The 14,900-nt window shown below is 42.3% G+C and overlaps 1 protein-coding gene across 7 annotated transcripts in view; it reads left to right on the top strand.

Annotated features, from left to right (window-relative positions):
- RAF1 (Raf-1 proto-oncogene, serine/threonine kinase) overlaps positions 1–14,900 on the top strand; it is a 77,690-nt gene that overhangs the window by 30,780 nt on the left and 32,010 nt on the right. Inside the window, exons 1-2 of one of the 7 annotated variants that reach the window (XM_065642815.1) lie at positions 2,826–2,884; positions 13,262–13,317. The exons of 4 other annotated variants lie outside the window; for them this stretch is intronic. The gene's annotated coding sequence lies outside the window, so the exon portion shown is untranslated. Of the gene's footprint in view, positions 1–2,779; positions 2,885–13,261; positions 13,318–14,900 lie in introns of those variants that run through there. 2 more of the 7 variants (XM_065642812.1, XM_065642814.1) reach the window with 2 other exon arrangements.

Genomic DNA, 14,900 nt, shown 5'->3' with positions numbered 1-14,900 from the left:
ACTTTCATGCCCTCTGTACGTTGGACTTCTTTTGTATCTAACTTGACTTGAACTTTTCTCTTACTCAGAAAAAAATCTTACGGGGGAATAAGATTATTTATAGCATATATCAAAAGACCATGCAGAAGCACGATGCTTTGAGTGTGGCTCAGGCTGAATAACCCTGGATAAAATGGCAGTCTGTATATAGCAATCCTTGGCTTGAGGAGTAAGGGGGTAAGGTTTGAGACCCAAAATTCCATAATAAAATATATATATGCATTTCTTCTTTTTCCCAGCCAGCATTAGACTCTTAATTATTGCTACTCATTCTTCTGAGCCTCTGTTTTACGTACTAAAGATACAATTAAGGTTATACAATGCCACTTAAAACATTTAATCCTTTTTGAGACTCCCCAGGTAATCACAGTTAAGTTACGGGCACCAGCCCGCTCCCAACCCAGCAGCACTGGTTCTCATCCCATTTCTCGTAACTTCTCAGGCTGCTTTTTAGAGAGGTAGAAAGTACTTCAGATGGTGGCAACCTAAGATTTGATTCGATGCCTGGACAAATGAAAGTCTAATCCCTGGACACTCACATGTTAAACATATTGTAAACCCAGCCGCTAAACACAAACACAAACCAGATCAGCCTCAGTAAGAATGCTAATAACTTTCAGTTTATTTTGGAAAGTTCGTTCAATTTTTGTTTCCCTTCTACTTCAACGCTGTAATGTTTGAGTTTCTTTGCTTGGTTTCTTTGTTTGCTTTTGTTGTTCTTTCTTGTAATTATTGTATTTCTTTGCATGTGCTACATTGTTTAACTATCTGAAATCTGGCTTGGCTTCCTCCATATCTGTGTTCATTTGTTCCATGACTACAATCCTTGATCCTCCTACTCTTTTAAAACAAGTTTGAAACTTTATGAGTGGTCTTCTCTAAAAACCACCAGTTCTTGTGGTTATCCCTCTTTTATTTCCTTTTTTTTTTTAAGCTTCTCATGGCATATTCTTAATCATATTTTATATGACAATATTTCAAGCTCCTTTTGCATGTTTTGCCAAAATCTGTACTACTGTCTACCATTTACATGGTACATGCTTAGTCTTAAGCCATGTGAACATTTATTTTACGCATTGCTTTGAGTTTATTTGTCTCTTCTGGGCCAAATCTCGCGGTCAGATACATGGATATGACTCTTGTTAAAGTCAGGCACACTGTGTATGTGCATCAGAGGACTCCTTCAGTTTAAAGGTGACACAAGAGAAAAGCTACTGTATAAGAATTTGAAAAGAACAATTCAGATTCATAAATTTTGTCCTTAGTAGATACCTTCTTGGTCTGGATTTGTTTTTCTGGGTTTTTTTGGTATGTCTAAGCCCATGGAAGAGAATAAGCACTTTTCCTAACAGAAGGCTGACATATCCACGTGGTTTGCCTGGTAACAGAGCGCTGTAAAGGTTTAGTTAAATCTTTGTTTTAGCAATGTCCTCTAAATTGAAGGCATTATTACACTGGCATGTGGGTAACGTCTAGAAATATGGCAATGAAGTACTGAATCACAGTATTCTAGACACGGAAATTTCTGCTGCAGCCTTCTAGAGCTCTGGTTGCCATTCCCATTTCAATCTCCCATTACTTGGCAACCACACTTCCTCCTAGAGGCACCAGTAGCTAAAGACTCTGTATGGTGGGGTTTTTGTCTTTTTTTAAAAATTATTTCGCTTTATTTGGGCCTCAGGAGGGCCAAGCCCAACAGTGCTGCTCTTCCTTGCCCTGCCTCGGAGGTTAATGTGACTTCAGCTGAACTCAAAGCCTTGGTTTATATCAGAATAAACCTTCTGTAGAGAAAACCCACATAAGGCTGAGATAATTTTGCTAGAGGCTCTTTATAGAGGAGTGCTTCTTTAATTAACAATTAATGTAACTTATGACTGCAAACGCGTATGCTCCTTCAGCAAGGAGAAGCGTTCTACTTTGCAACGGCTATCCTTAGAAGCTTTGGTTTGGGGTGATAAATGAGTTGTTTACCATTGAGTGCGCAGTGCTGCACGTTTTCGCAGCCTGACCTAAACCCGGCCGGTTTGTGGTGCTTTGGGTCCCTCAGTGTCCGTGGCCTCCTGGGGAGGCCGAGTTCACACGGGCTGCTGCCTGACAGCAAAAGAGGTTGCACGCTATATATATGTGTATATATATATATATATTTTTTTTTTTTTAAATAATTTCTCCCCAGATACCTGTCAGTTCACACCCTCACACGCCTCTCAGCACGTACCGCCCCTCGGGGATTCCTGCCCGGTCCCCAGACCGGGGCTGCTGCGGAGCAGGTAGGACCCGGGGCCGGGCGGACTCGCTGCCGATGAGCCTCATTTCATTAACTGTCCAGCAACCGAGAGGTTTCGCCCAGGCCGGGCCGAGCGGGAGGCGGCGGCACCGCCGGGCTGGGGCTGAGGGCGCCTCTGAGGGGAGCGAGGGGCGCGGCGGGGCCGCCCCGTCAGGCCCCGCTCCAGCTGCCCCGGCAGAGCTCACCCCCCACCCGCAGCCCGGTTCCCGAGCGGCGGGAGGGCTGGAGGAGGGCTGGGGGAGGACAGGGGGAAGGAGAGAGGCTCCGACCCCCCCGCAGCACCTCAGCCGCTGCCGCCGCTCCCAAATGGCGGCGCGGGGCGGGGAGGAGCGGGCTCCATCGGCAGCTCGGCGCTCCGCGCTCAGGCCGAGAGGCGGGGCGGAGCAGGACGGGAGGAGAAGGCGAGGCAGGCGAAGGGGAAGGGGCCGAGTGCCGACAGGTCGATGGGCGGAGGATAAATGTCTCGCTGAGTGTGAGGCCGCCATTTTAGATGAGGAACGAAACGAAGGGTGCCGAGCGGGACAAGAGCCTGGGGGGAGCCGCCGGGAGGGAGTGACATCGGTAGGAGCGGCGGTGGGCTGGGGAGCGGCAGAGGACCAGGCAGGGAACGGGAGGGGCAAGGGCTCCCGTTCGGCTCTCCGTTCCTTGGAGCGGCGCCGGCTGCTCCCCGCGGGGCTCAGCCCCGGGCGCGCTGACCCGGCCGCCGCCCCGGCCCTGAGGGGAGGCAGCGCGGCGGGGGGGGCGGCCGCTCGCCCCTGACAGGGCCCGCGGGACGAGGGAGGCGAACTCGGCCGCCTCCGTCCCTGCGGGTCGCGGCTCATCGCCGAGCCCTTTGCGGTCGGAGGGTGTGCAGCGCTGGGCCGGCGTCCCTGCCGCGGAGCCGCCCTGCGCGCCGGGCCCGGGGGAGGTGCCGAAGCCCCGGCGCGGGGGTTGTGAGGGGGTCGGGGGCCCGCGGCGGCCTGGGGGAGGTGGGGGCAGGTGTGTGTGGCCGCCTGTCAGTGCCAGCGCGGGGCCCGGGGATGCGCGGCCGGGGAGGGGGTACCCGGGCTGGGGCTCCGCACCCCGCGGAGCAGCCCCGGCCGGGGTGGGGGGTGCCCGGCGGTGGCTCCGCGGGCCCGGCCCGCTCGGGGCTGGCGGCTCCGTGTTCCCCCCCTGGGCTTCCAGCGGGGGCTCCCTCACCTTTCTGAAACCCAGGACGGAAAACGCGTTTAAGTTGTGTTAGCATAACTGAATGCGTTCTGCTTGGGCATTCTTCAGTTTGAGCTGACTTTTCCTTTTTTTTTGGCTTAGATTCAGTTTGGAAAAAAGACATTTGAAAACTGGAGTAAGATGGTTTCATTTCCCAAGTTCTTCTAACTCGTAACAGCTTTCACATGTATGAACGGTGTTACTCCAGAGCCAGGGCTCGAAGATTGCGCTGTTTCTGGGCTCTTTTTAATCTACATTCTAAATGTACACGCAAATAACCTGCCCGTGCTAACAGCAGCACGGCTGTTGCCCATTGTTTGTCTGGCCTACGTCAGGCTAAATTATCGGTATAGAGGTTTTTTTCCTTCTTAGCCTTTAAGTGACATCCATAAATACAGGGACCTTACCTGGGACAGTGGGGCCTCAAAACCAGTTGTAGTGGAATTGCTGCAGCACAGTGAGCATTCCAGATGCAATTGCAGGTTGTAGGTATGCAAGACGAGAAGGGTCTGTAATGGAGTAAAACTTATATTCTTCAAAAACTGAAGCCAGCATAACGTATCTGAAAATAGTTTTTGTACAAAAGACTTTTAAAATGTCTTTTATTTTAATGCTTCTGAAAAACTCAGCTCCAAATATTGCCTAAAGGATCACTGCATTAGGTAAAACTAGGATATAATTTGAACACACGTGCTTATCCTTTAGGACATGTCTACAGTGTTGGTGCAGAAGGAAAGACTGAATTGGTGAATGTGAGAGTTAATTTCAGACAGTTCAGTTAAATCTGTTCTGTGGACACTTATTCAGAATGGAAGTGGCTTTAGTTTAGTTTGTCTTCATGAATATTTTCTGTAGGTAAACCCTAAGGCTACAATTAATCATAAAAACGGTATGGAGCCGTATGTATATTCATGCAATGGATGACTGATTAATATGGTAAGCAATTTAAGCTCAGATTATTAAATCAGATGTGAACTAGCTTATTTGGGTTGGAGCAGTGGTGCTTTCAGAAATCTGGAATGTGTTTTTCATATGGTTTGTTGCCATACTGAATATCTTCAGGACTGGACAACTTATTGTGCAACACTGCTGACTAACCTGCTTTGAATGAAAATCCGGATATTTTTTTCCAAAGATGATATAAACCTTATTTTTTCAGTCAAATGCCTTTGGTGTGTACATAAAATTTTCCTTTTTTTTTTTCTTTAACAGCAACAAAGTCTATTCAAATTACATATGAAGTTACTGCTGTATCAGGGCCTGAAGTTACTAGAGCTTATTAAAATAACTCATATTTTATAAACCACAAACATGACCCACAGAAATCATTGGTCAGCACTTCTTAGTATGCTAAATCAGCACTAGTTTCTTCTGGGACATGTACTCCTCTCCTCCCCCCAGTTTATTTGGCTCCTTCATTGCTGGGAAACCAGGAGTTGAGGAAAAAACAAATTTTGTTTGCCCCCGAAAGCAAATTAAATGGAGATGCTGAGAGCAGTTGGTTCTAAAACTTTTTTAGGAGATGGGAACCCAAAGCTGTCGGTTCAAATAACTATGTATGACTAAGTCTAAAAATCAGTTAGTTTGAAATGCTGGAGCGGTGCTGACAAATTCACTTTTGTGTTATGGATGCAGAAGGTTTAAATTATTTTTATATCCCAAATAAAGTTATAAGAGCAAATGAACTAACCAAGTCTAGTTCAACACAGATTTGTATTGATCTCTGATCATCTCTGCTGCAAACATACTGTTGTTCTCACCTTCAGCCATTCCCTTTGCCACCCTTTTGCGATACCTCCAGCACCCCCTGCTTCCCCATTTTGATGTTGTCTTACTTAAACACCTTCCAGATTTTTTCTTTTTCTCCTTTCCCTCCGTTTGTGTGTTGACCGTCTACCTCTTGGCCTCCCAGCCAGGTGAGAGGGATTATGTCTGGCTTTGGTGTCACACCAAAGGTTTCTGCTGCGGTTCCAATGAGGAGGATGAGGAGAGTGAAGGATTCTTCCCTACTCTGCCTCCCTATTTCCATATTGCCATAGCCTGTGGGAATTTGTATTCTTGATGCCTCTCCCGAACTGTTTAGTTGAACTGAGAGTTGCTGGAGGAGCAGCAGCAGGACAGCTGAGCGGCGGGATCGCATAAGACCAGTTGCCTAAGAAACAAGAGTAACTTTTTTTTTTTCATTTGTGCAATTGAATTTCCAGAACTTCAACGTGAATTCGTTTTGAAACAGATGAATAATTGATAAGGATGGTTGTTTTCTAAGAAAGAAGTTACTGCACCATCTTTTAAATTAAAGATGCAATAACGATAAACTGTGTAGCTGTGAAGAGAAATAGGAGTGAGTGTTCTGTTTCTCATAAAAACATCAAATTGCATAAGCCAAAATTCTCTCTATTTGAAGAAGTGGCAAAAATAGTCAAAGGAAGATTAAAACTTGTGATTTATCTATAATTTCAAGCACGGTAATAAAAACACCATTTCAGTAAGTTTCACATAAGTTTAATTTGTAAGTGAGCTGACATGTTTACGTCTGCATTGTACTGATTTTGGTTGATTTTGCATAATTGTTTATGCAAAAGCCTTCAGTATTTTCTGGTATGAAATAGATCCACTGTGTATTGAACAAAGTGGTGGAAACATTTTGTCAGCTCTAGAAATTAATGGAAAGAGGAGTTGATACAGCACTAGGAAACCAGGTAAAAATACTTCCTGACAAATGAACAAGGTATTTTAGCAATGTGGATGCATTAGTGCATGGGTTTTGAGACAGCATCAAGCAGGTACAACTTACCCTGTATGGTATTCTGTGTGGGTAATCCAAATATATATTTAGTGATGTTCATAGTTTTTCTGAAAAGAAAGTCTGTTTTGGACAAAGTTCTGTGAATAATTCTCAGTGCTCTGTTGGCTCTCGCTGCGTACACTATTTTTTGTAAACAACAATTTTGCTTTGAAAAGCAGCTGGTGCACGTTTATTCCTTTAGTGACTTGAATATTGTGTTTGTACAATAAATGTCATCTGTTTCACACGAAGTTGATTTTATTGCAGCAATGTGTACTGACCTTTTGCAGTTTAATAGAATATGGTCATCTTGTGTACTGAAATTCTGCAGTGCATGCAGTAGATGAGGATAAACAAAGCGCTATTCTTGAGTCATTTGTAAACGAGTAAAGTATTTTCTTGGTAGACTTCAGAGCTAAGAATTATAACTGATCATTAATGTACAGAATGCTTACATAAGTGAGTATCCTTTTTTCAGGGTTTTTAGTGACAGAGTCAATATGGTTGAATTATGTATTTTGCAGAGGTTTTTGCTCGCTTATGGGGAACGACAGGCTTTTTAGAGTTAAGATTTGAGTGCAGAAAAACTGGATTTGTGTAGGACGCCAGGGTGGCAGATGCAGGTCACTGCATTGGTTTGCAGTTGCAGGTGTGTCTGTTCTGCCGTTTCTCCTGCATGTTCCAAACGGATCCTGCACGCTTGCAGAAACGGAGCGGAGCAGGAGCACAGTTACATCAAAGCCGATTGGTTTTAACTTCAGGCAAAAGAGTTTTTTGCATTGCCTTGCAAATCATCTGTGCCCGTGGTGAATGTGTAAGCGACTCTGCCTTGTTTTCTTTGCACTCATCTGAAGATCTGCACACGGGACCTGTATCTCCAGCTCTTCTGATATGAGCCGCTTTTTATGTTGTTGTTCTCAGTTTCGTTGCTCCGTGGAATCGTTTCACTTGCTGTGTTGTGGCTCCCTGCAGATGTTGATTACGATGCCGCTGCCAGTTTTCTCTTGCTGCTGCATTATATGGCTTCATTTCAGGTTTCAGCTTACGTCGCATACTTGCTATTGGTTTGACCCTAAAATATTTTGTTTCTGACAAACAGCTGACAAAAGGCTGTTAATTAATATTGCATTCCAATTGAAATACGTAGTATCGGTTAAGAGCAGTTGAGACATCGTGTATATTTTTAGTTCACAAGCTAGAGGGAGGTTGCTTCACTAACTCGCAGCTGGGTGTGGCATGGGGTTAACCATATTAATTAAACCTGGCTCAGAGGGTTTTTTTTAAAAATGGCTCAGAGCCCCCATTATAGTCTGCTGTTACATAATTTTTTTCACTGTAGAGTGAGCTAGGGTTTTGAAAATGAGAGTTTGAGGAGCACCAAGCTGGAGAAGACTAGCAAGAGAATAGGGGATGCAAGGTAGTGCATGGCTAGAAGAAAGGTGTCTTTAATGCCTTTGTACCTCTGCAGGGCTAGCATTTAGGTATATATTGAGAAACTTTAATATGCAACTAATCTTCCTTTTTATTTTTCTGTAATGGCTTTTATTTTGCTAGTCATTTGCTTCCAGTATATATCCTTGTCAAATCTGTCAGTAATTTGTGCTAATTTTTGCATATTCCACTTTCTTGTTCCGTTCTCAAACATTTAACAGTGTTTGCTCAAAGTCTCATCATACTTTCAGTGTTTCCTAGGATGGTCTTTAAAGTCCGTTAGCGTAGCACAAAAGGCACTGCTCCCCCACTGTGACTCCTTGTTGGACGAACAAGTAAATTGTCATCCTTTTTGCTTTCTTCTAATTTTTTTTTTCCAGTGTAGAAGAAACTATGAGATTTTACATCAGAGTTTCTTGGTGCAATTGGAGGAGGCATAGTGAAACAGGTGGAGAAATGTGTACTCCCCCGTCTTTGGAGGAGTAGTCCTGCAAAGTAATAGAAATGGAGGGAGGACCATTTAGACTGAAGCTCCAGTGGTGGCAATGCTGCTGGGAAGAAGAAATGCTAGTTAATAATATTTTAACTTTTTTTTAAATTCCCAATTTATTGCTACCCAAAAAATGCTAGTTATGTTATTCCCAAATGATTATCATGGACAGTAGAATATTTTTATAAATTTATTGTAAAAGAAAAAGTGAGATGGATTTTAATTCCACTTAATATGGAGATCAAAGATCCTATAATTACCTCTCTAGCTTCTAGTTGAAAAGGTGTATTTTGATATACCACACTTTGGTTTTTTTAACCTTGCTTTAGAAACTGTGTTCTAAGTTTCACTGAAAGCTGATCATATTTATGACAAAGGATGTGACTTCAGCTTCAGATTCTATATATGCGTTTTCTTAGAATTCTGGAAGTTCAGAATTTACTTAGCAATTGTTAATTCCAAGATTACTCTCAGGTAAATATTTTCCTTCTTTTGATAATTTGAGGTAGAATTTGAATTCCTTCACGTCTAATCTGTTTCATAAGCCCATTGAAATAATTTGTTTAATTAGTTCTTTCTTTGCGCCCCCCTCATTGCAACTTTATGGGGATTTTTGTAAAACCTGTATTGTAAACCCCACACATTAAGTATGGCAAATGTGTCTAAACTCTCTCTGCTTTTGAATTTGCATGAAACGTATATATATTTCTTCATACATACACATGATATTACTGGTGCCATTGTGTGCAAATACGAAACATGTTTGATCATGGCAGCGCTTTCAAACTTAAGGAGACTTAAAGATGTTCATGATCATTCAGTGTTTCCTAGAACAAGGGAAAAATTATACTACTAACTGTGCATGCTAGATGACATCCTGCTTTTTTCTGTCTGCTTTTTCCCTCCCTATGTCCCTCTCTGACAGCTTCTGAAAGCTTTGTGCGATCAATACCAATCCATAGGCACGAGTGGGCAGAAACTTGGTGGCGTTGGAGGTGGGAGGATCCTGGTTTCACTTGTACCTCTTTAGAAAGCGGAGCAATCTCAGTCATCTCTAAGCCAAACTGCTGGCTGAGGAGCACAAATTTCTTCCAGCGGAGCAACATTTCTGTCTCCATCTAACAGTTTTAAACATTCATATGATGATGGTTGTTATCATTCTGTGAAAACACGGCAGAAAACCCATGTGGAGTTGAGGTGCAAGGGGATGGTTGGGATTGAGGGGCTGCCTTTGCAGAACTGAGCCCGAATGCGTTCATTGCAGGATGGCACGCGTGGCTGCAAGAGCGCCTGGTAAGTGAAGCAGCTTCCAGAGTGTGTTGCAGCCAAAAGAAACAACAAAGTGTGCAAGCCTCTAATTTTATGCTGACATTTAACAAAAAAATAAACCGTGTTCTGAATTACATCATTCATCTGTGTTAAATGCTTTAGAAGCAAGGATAAAGCTTATGCAGGCAATAATAGCAACTGAAAGAAAGTGGTTGTGTCGGAGTGACATAGTGGATTGATTTCAGCTGAAAGTGAGTTCCAGAGCTTACTCTTGGATTTCTCAAAGCTTTTAAGTTGACTGTGTAACTTGTTCACTGGCAATCAGGAGGTTATAAAAAGAGAGCCAGCTGATGTGCCAATCTAAGCACTGGCCATATAGTGGAAAGACTCTCCTTTGGCATGTTCACTAGTGCTATTTTTACCTATTCCAGTAAGATCTGCCCGTGTAATGTTAAATTACAGGACAGTACCTGGAATTATTTTGTTTTACAGAAGTGCTGTATGCTCTGAAGAAAGATATCAATAAAATTGTCTGGCAGATTGAGACTAAAATTGTCTTACATTTGAAAATAGTTTTTCTTCTGTCACCACAAATAATACTGCTGCTGTAACTGTAATAGATTCTTTCCATTTTGTTTGCATATTTTATGTCTGGCGAAGGGCTTTTTAAAAATTTTGATTTCCTTTCTATATGGAGTGTTTCGTCTTTCTCAGTTTCTTGTGTGGAGACTTTAAATAGGCAATATGAATTTTAAAGACAGGGAATTAACAGTGTAGTCCAGGAATAAAGTGTAGTAGTAGTAGTGGGTTTTTGTCATTATTCCTAAAAGCCTATCTGATTTTGCTTAAATTTTAAGTTGATGGTTCCCTTGCACAATAGAAAATGAAATTGATACGTTTTTCTGGGAATAGATTTTCAGCACTGCCAGTGACCAAGCGCTGTATCTACCAAACTGGTTGTGGCGAAAACTGGAGGAAACAGCAAGAACGCCGTAACAGGGTAACGCTGGGGCGCGGCTGGAGAAATAGCACGTATAGGATGTCACACATGCAGGTGTATGACCATCTGAATCACACTGCTGAAATGGCTAACGTTTGTGATTACCTAATCTTAAATACAATATTGTCCAGGTATATTTTCTAAAACTGTCAGCATCCAGTTCAGAAGTGACTTGACAAGACCAAAACACAAACCCGTGATTTTAAAACTGTTTGTTTCAAACTCTTGCTCTGGCTATTTGTGCAATTAGGTGTATATTTGCAGCAGAATTTTGAATTTTTCAGAAGCAGTGGTTTGACAGTTAAATATGATCAGCGACCAGCTCGTGCAAGTTCAGTGTTCCCCTTACAGAACACCTGCTTCCCTTGCTCCTTCTCTTGCGCTGTGGGGTATCTCGGGTGGAAATCCTGCAAACTGGCAAACTTCCTCCGGTACAGAGTCATTTTCTTCTCCCTTGGCTTTGCCATTGTCTTAGGTGAACAATTCTACTTCTCATGTTTAATTGAGTCTCACATCTGCAATAACAGCTGGTATTTTTGTCAACTCTTTTGCTTCGTAAATCCTCCTTGTTGCCAGTTCTGTTAGCAAATGTTCTTGCTGATTTTTGTTTTTCATGTACCTCTTATCTGTCAAGGGAAAGATATGATTTGTACTCCCTTACAGCTATTACTTTGGTTGCAGGTAGAAATATTGTACCTGCTCCTTCTTTAACCCATCACGCTTATTTTATGCTATGCCTTCCCTTCTTGATTGGTATATGAGATTCCTTTTTCTTTGATAAAAATGCTTTGGGTTTTCAATCTGTAAAATCTCTACCACTCTCCATCAGTTTTCTCTCCTCTTTTTCATCTAACATTATCTGTCATACTGACTGGAGTAGTTTTCTCAAAGTTTGTCCTGGACTGTTTTCAGCTCAGTTTTTAGCTTTTGTTTTCCTGAGGAACCAGTTGTTGGAAATCTCTTGACCTCTGAGCTAAATGTGAGGATCACAACTGTATCCTTGTTTTGATCAGTTTACTAGTTGTCAACCAAGCTACTTTTAAAAAACAAAAACCCAACACTTCCCTCTCGCTCCCCTATGCCTGTACTGATTCCTGTGTCTTTTTCTGGTCCTCTGCTTATTCTTATGGTTCTTACGGTGGTTTTGATCTTCGCTGTTTCTCTTTGCTGCTGGCCCCCACATGCGTTTCTGGTCTCATCACTTCCCACACCTTATTCCTCACTAATCTGTTAAAAAATAAACAAACAAACACCTCCTCCCCCTTGATTCACTGTGGATTATTTCCTAAATATGTGATATTGCTGACTGGTTGTCTTCTGGTAGAACTAAAGATCTCAGCTTTTCCTCTGGTGTGTGAAAGACAGAATTCTTTCCTCCCTTCTCCCCAGTCCTCCTGCTTATCTTTTTCCACGACAGAAACCATATTCACAGTATTTTGTACGTCACATTCCTAAAGGTTTGCTTTAGAGAGGCATGCAAGTTAGTAAGCTGGGTAAATGTACAGTTCAGACTGTAAATAGGTTTTAATTTTAAAATTACTAAGCAACTCGAGGTGGAGATCCCGAAGCATTCTTCTGGTTTCTTGGTAGTCTTTGTGAGTTTGCTGTCTTGGGTACAATGATTGCAGCTTTTTTTTTTTTTTTTTTCATGTGTGTGCTCTGCCCAGGAGAGATAATACTCCTAACCAAATATGAGCTTGCAATATAAGATCTCTTCTAGATTTTTTTTTTAATGTGTATTTTCTCGTATTTCATCTAAAGAAGGACAGGGCTGTTCAGCCTGGAGAAGAGAAAGCTTTGGGGAGGATGATATCAATGTGTATCAATACACTGCTGGGAGGGAGCAAAGGGGACACCAGGCTCTTCTCACGAGTGCACAGTGACAGCACAAGGTGCAGTGAGCACAAATTAAAACACATGAATCTCCATCTGAACACTCCTTTTACTTTGAGGGTGGTCAAACACTGCAACAAGTCGTGCTGTGGACTGTGTGTTTGTGGAGCTGCTCAAAGCCCAGGGGCCTGGCCCTGCGGGAGCTAAATGACCTCAAGAGGTCCCCTCCAGCCTCGGTGGCTCCGTGACTGGGTTGCATCTTTGCCTTCTCTAATCATCTCTGCATAGCATTGTTTTAGGAATTGCTAATTAGAATGGGAAATTTGGCTAAGAAAGCATTTTACCTTTTACTGTCCAGTGAATATTTTTGTATATTTGACTTTGGCTTCTTTCTTTGACTAATCTGAACTTCCAGTCTTTTAATCAAGACTTCTTCAGCTTCCATAGAAATTCTTCCTCTTACAGCTGACGTTTGTAGACAAGATACAGGTAGCCTTCAGAGACTTAGCTTATTACTTTTTGGTTTGTTTTGGATCCAAGATTTGTCATAACATTTGTGAGTCAGCCAGGTGTTTCTGTGTATGACTGAGGAACTGATGTCTTGAGAAGAAAGTATCCAACTTCTACTTAGTTTTTACTTTAGTGTGTTTTTAGCTGTAAAAGATTTGTATGATGTTTCCGAATGACATAATGTTGAGCTGGGGTAGCATTGTCATGCAGTCTGGCCTTACGCAGTGTGTCTCATTATACTGAAATGTTGCCTAAAATAACGAAAGGCTAGAAGGGCCCAAAACTCTTAACAGTAGAAGGATGGTAAGTTAACTCTACTGTCGATGTAATTCACATAATATTTTTTTGTTATGAATTAGGTATGTTGTGCTTATGTATAAGTTTGTCTATTGAAATAGTAAATATCTTCTGGTTTTGTGTTACCTTCCACAGATGATGTACTTCATCCTTTTGTCATAGGACTTCATCTGCTTAAAGGAAAACTAAAGGTATAAATAACTTTCTGTGGTTATCTTTCCTCTCTTCCTTACTCTGCCCTATTTCTTCTTCTGAGGTCCCTGGGTCTTTCTTGGGGGAATGGGACCCTACCACAACCAAACTCGGTGCTTGTATTTCTTCACTGCTGCTGGAGTTTGGCTTTATTTATTTTTTTTTTAGTTCCACAAAATTGGTGTGATACAGGATAAAGCAAACACTGTAGGTATGTTTAACTTAAGCTCTTACTTTATTAAGTCTCCATGGACATTTACTTTGCAGAGGTAAAGCCCTTCCTCAGTTTAGAACTTTATATCTTGATATTTGCCTGTCTTCTCCAGATAGCGTTTACCTTTCCACACAGCTACAGCAGATCTCTTGTGAATAATCCAGACATAATGTAAATCGTGTCTGTGACATTATCTTACAACTGGTGGTCTTTTTTTTTTTTTTTTCCTTTCTTCTGAGATTGTACCTCTGAAATAGTCTGTTGTGGCACTTTGTTAAATAAATAAAAACCCACCCAAACCAGAACTGTAATTTAATGGATGTATTTAGTAAAATAACATAAGATAGAGTTAAAATGGAGCATAATTTCTTTTTGGAGGCACTCAGACCACTGAATGTCTGAGATAGTCTAAGTAATTTTGATTGTATACAATCTGTGATTTCTAATTACATTCAGTCTTTATTTGCCATTTCACGCAGGCTTCTTTGCAAATAGTGGTGTGTAGGAGACGATAAAATAAAGTTAGGAGAGCAGTCCAGGCAGTTTGTAACTGAAATACTCAAGTAGTATCATGTTAGATTTAGTTTATATTGCAGAAGGGTATGTTCAGCTATTCCTGGGAACACTTAATTATAAAATCTAAGGGAGAAACATTTGTCCTGTCTTCTCACAGAAAAATATCTCAAGGCCCCTTGCAGACCTTGGTGCTATTGTCCCTGTTCACTGCACACACTCCCCCCTGCCCCGGCTCTTAGAACTACAGTAGTGACCTGGTGGCACAGCTGCTGGCACAGAGACGACATTTAATAAACTCAGTTTATTACTTTAAAGCTGCCCTGAGTGACTGCAGAGATCACCTCACTCTTGAATTAGCTGGATCACTGCATCGTAGTCTAACTGTACAGATAGTCTCATGTGTCTGGTATTTTGCAGCAGTATTTGAACAGTAACTGGGGTATGTCTGTGCTGTACAGTTCACCTGCATCACTAGCAGCTCCCAGCAGCTCCTTGAATAATGTCATCTCAGGTTGTGCTCCTTTTCAGCAAAACTGAGGTGGGTTTAAGGACTGGTATGTCCTCAGCGTTACGTGCAACTGAGGGAGGACCGAGCCAGGAATTCTTTATGCTGAGATTCCCAGTCACTTTTGTGTAATCCTTGAGAACTTGTGTGGGAAGGGCATTTGGTAGATTGCTGACATGTGAGTAACTTTTTCATCGTTGCTGTAAAGTGGATGAGTTCCAGGCAACTGTAAACACAGTTTGGGGCTTTCATCCGTACTTGAAACAATTCAAGTGTGAGCAAGTTCAGAATGCAAATAGGCACGTGTCTGAGAATGTATGAACAGTTGATTGAAGGGCTTGGGGAAA

The sequence above is a fragment of the Caloenas nicobarica genome, chromosome 11 (assembly GCF_036013445.1).
Source record: "Caloenas nicobarica isolate bCalNic1 chromosome 11, bCalNic1.hap1, whole genome shotgun sequence".
Taxonomy (NCBI): Eukaryota; Metazoa; Chordata; class Aves; order Columbiformes; family Columbidae; genus Caloenas; species Caloenas nicobarica.
The sequence above is the reverse complement of the archived record's forward strand: the minus strand, read 5'-3'. Positions and strand labels throughout refer to the sequence as shown.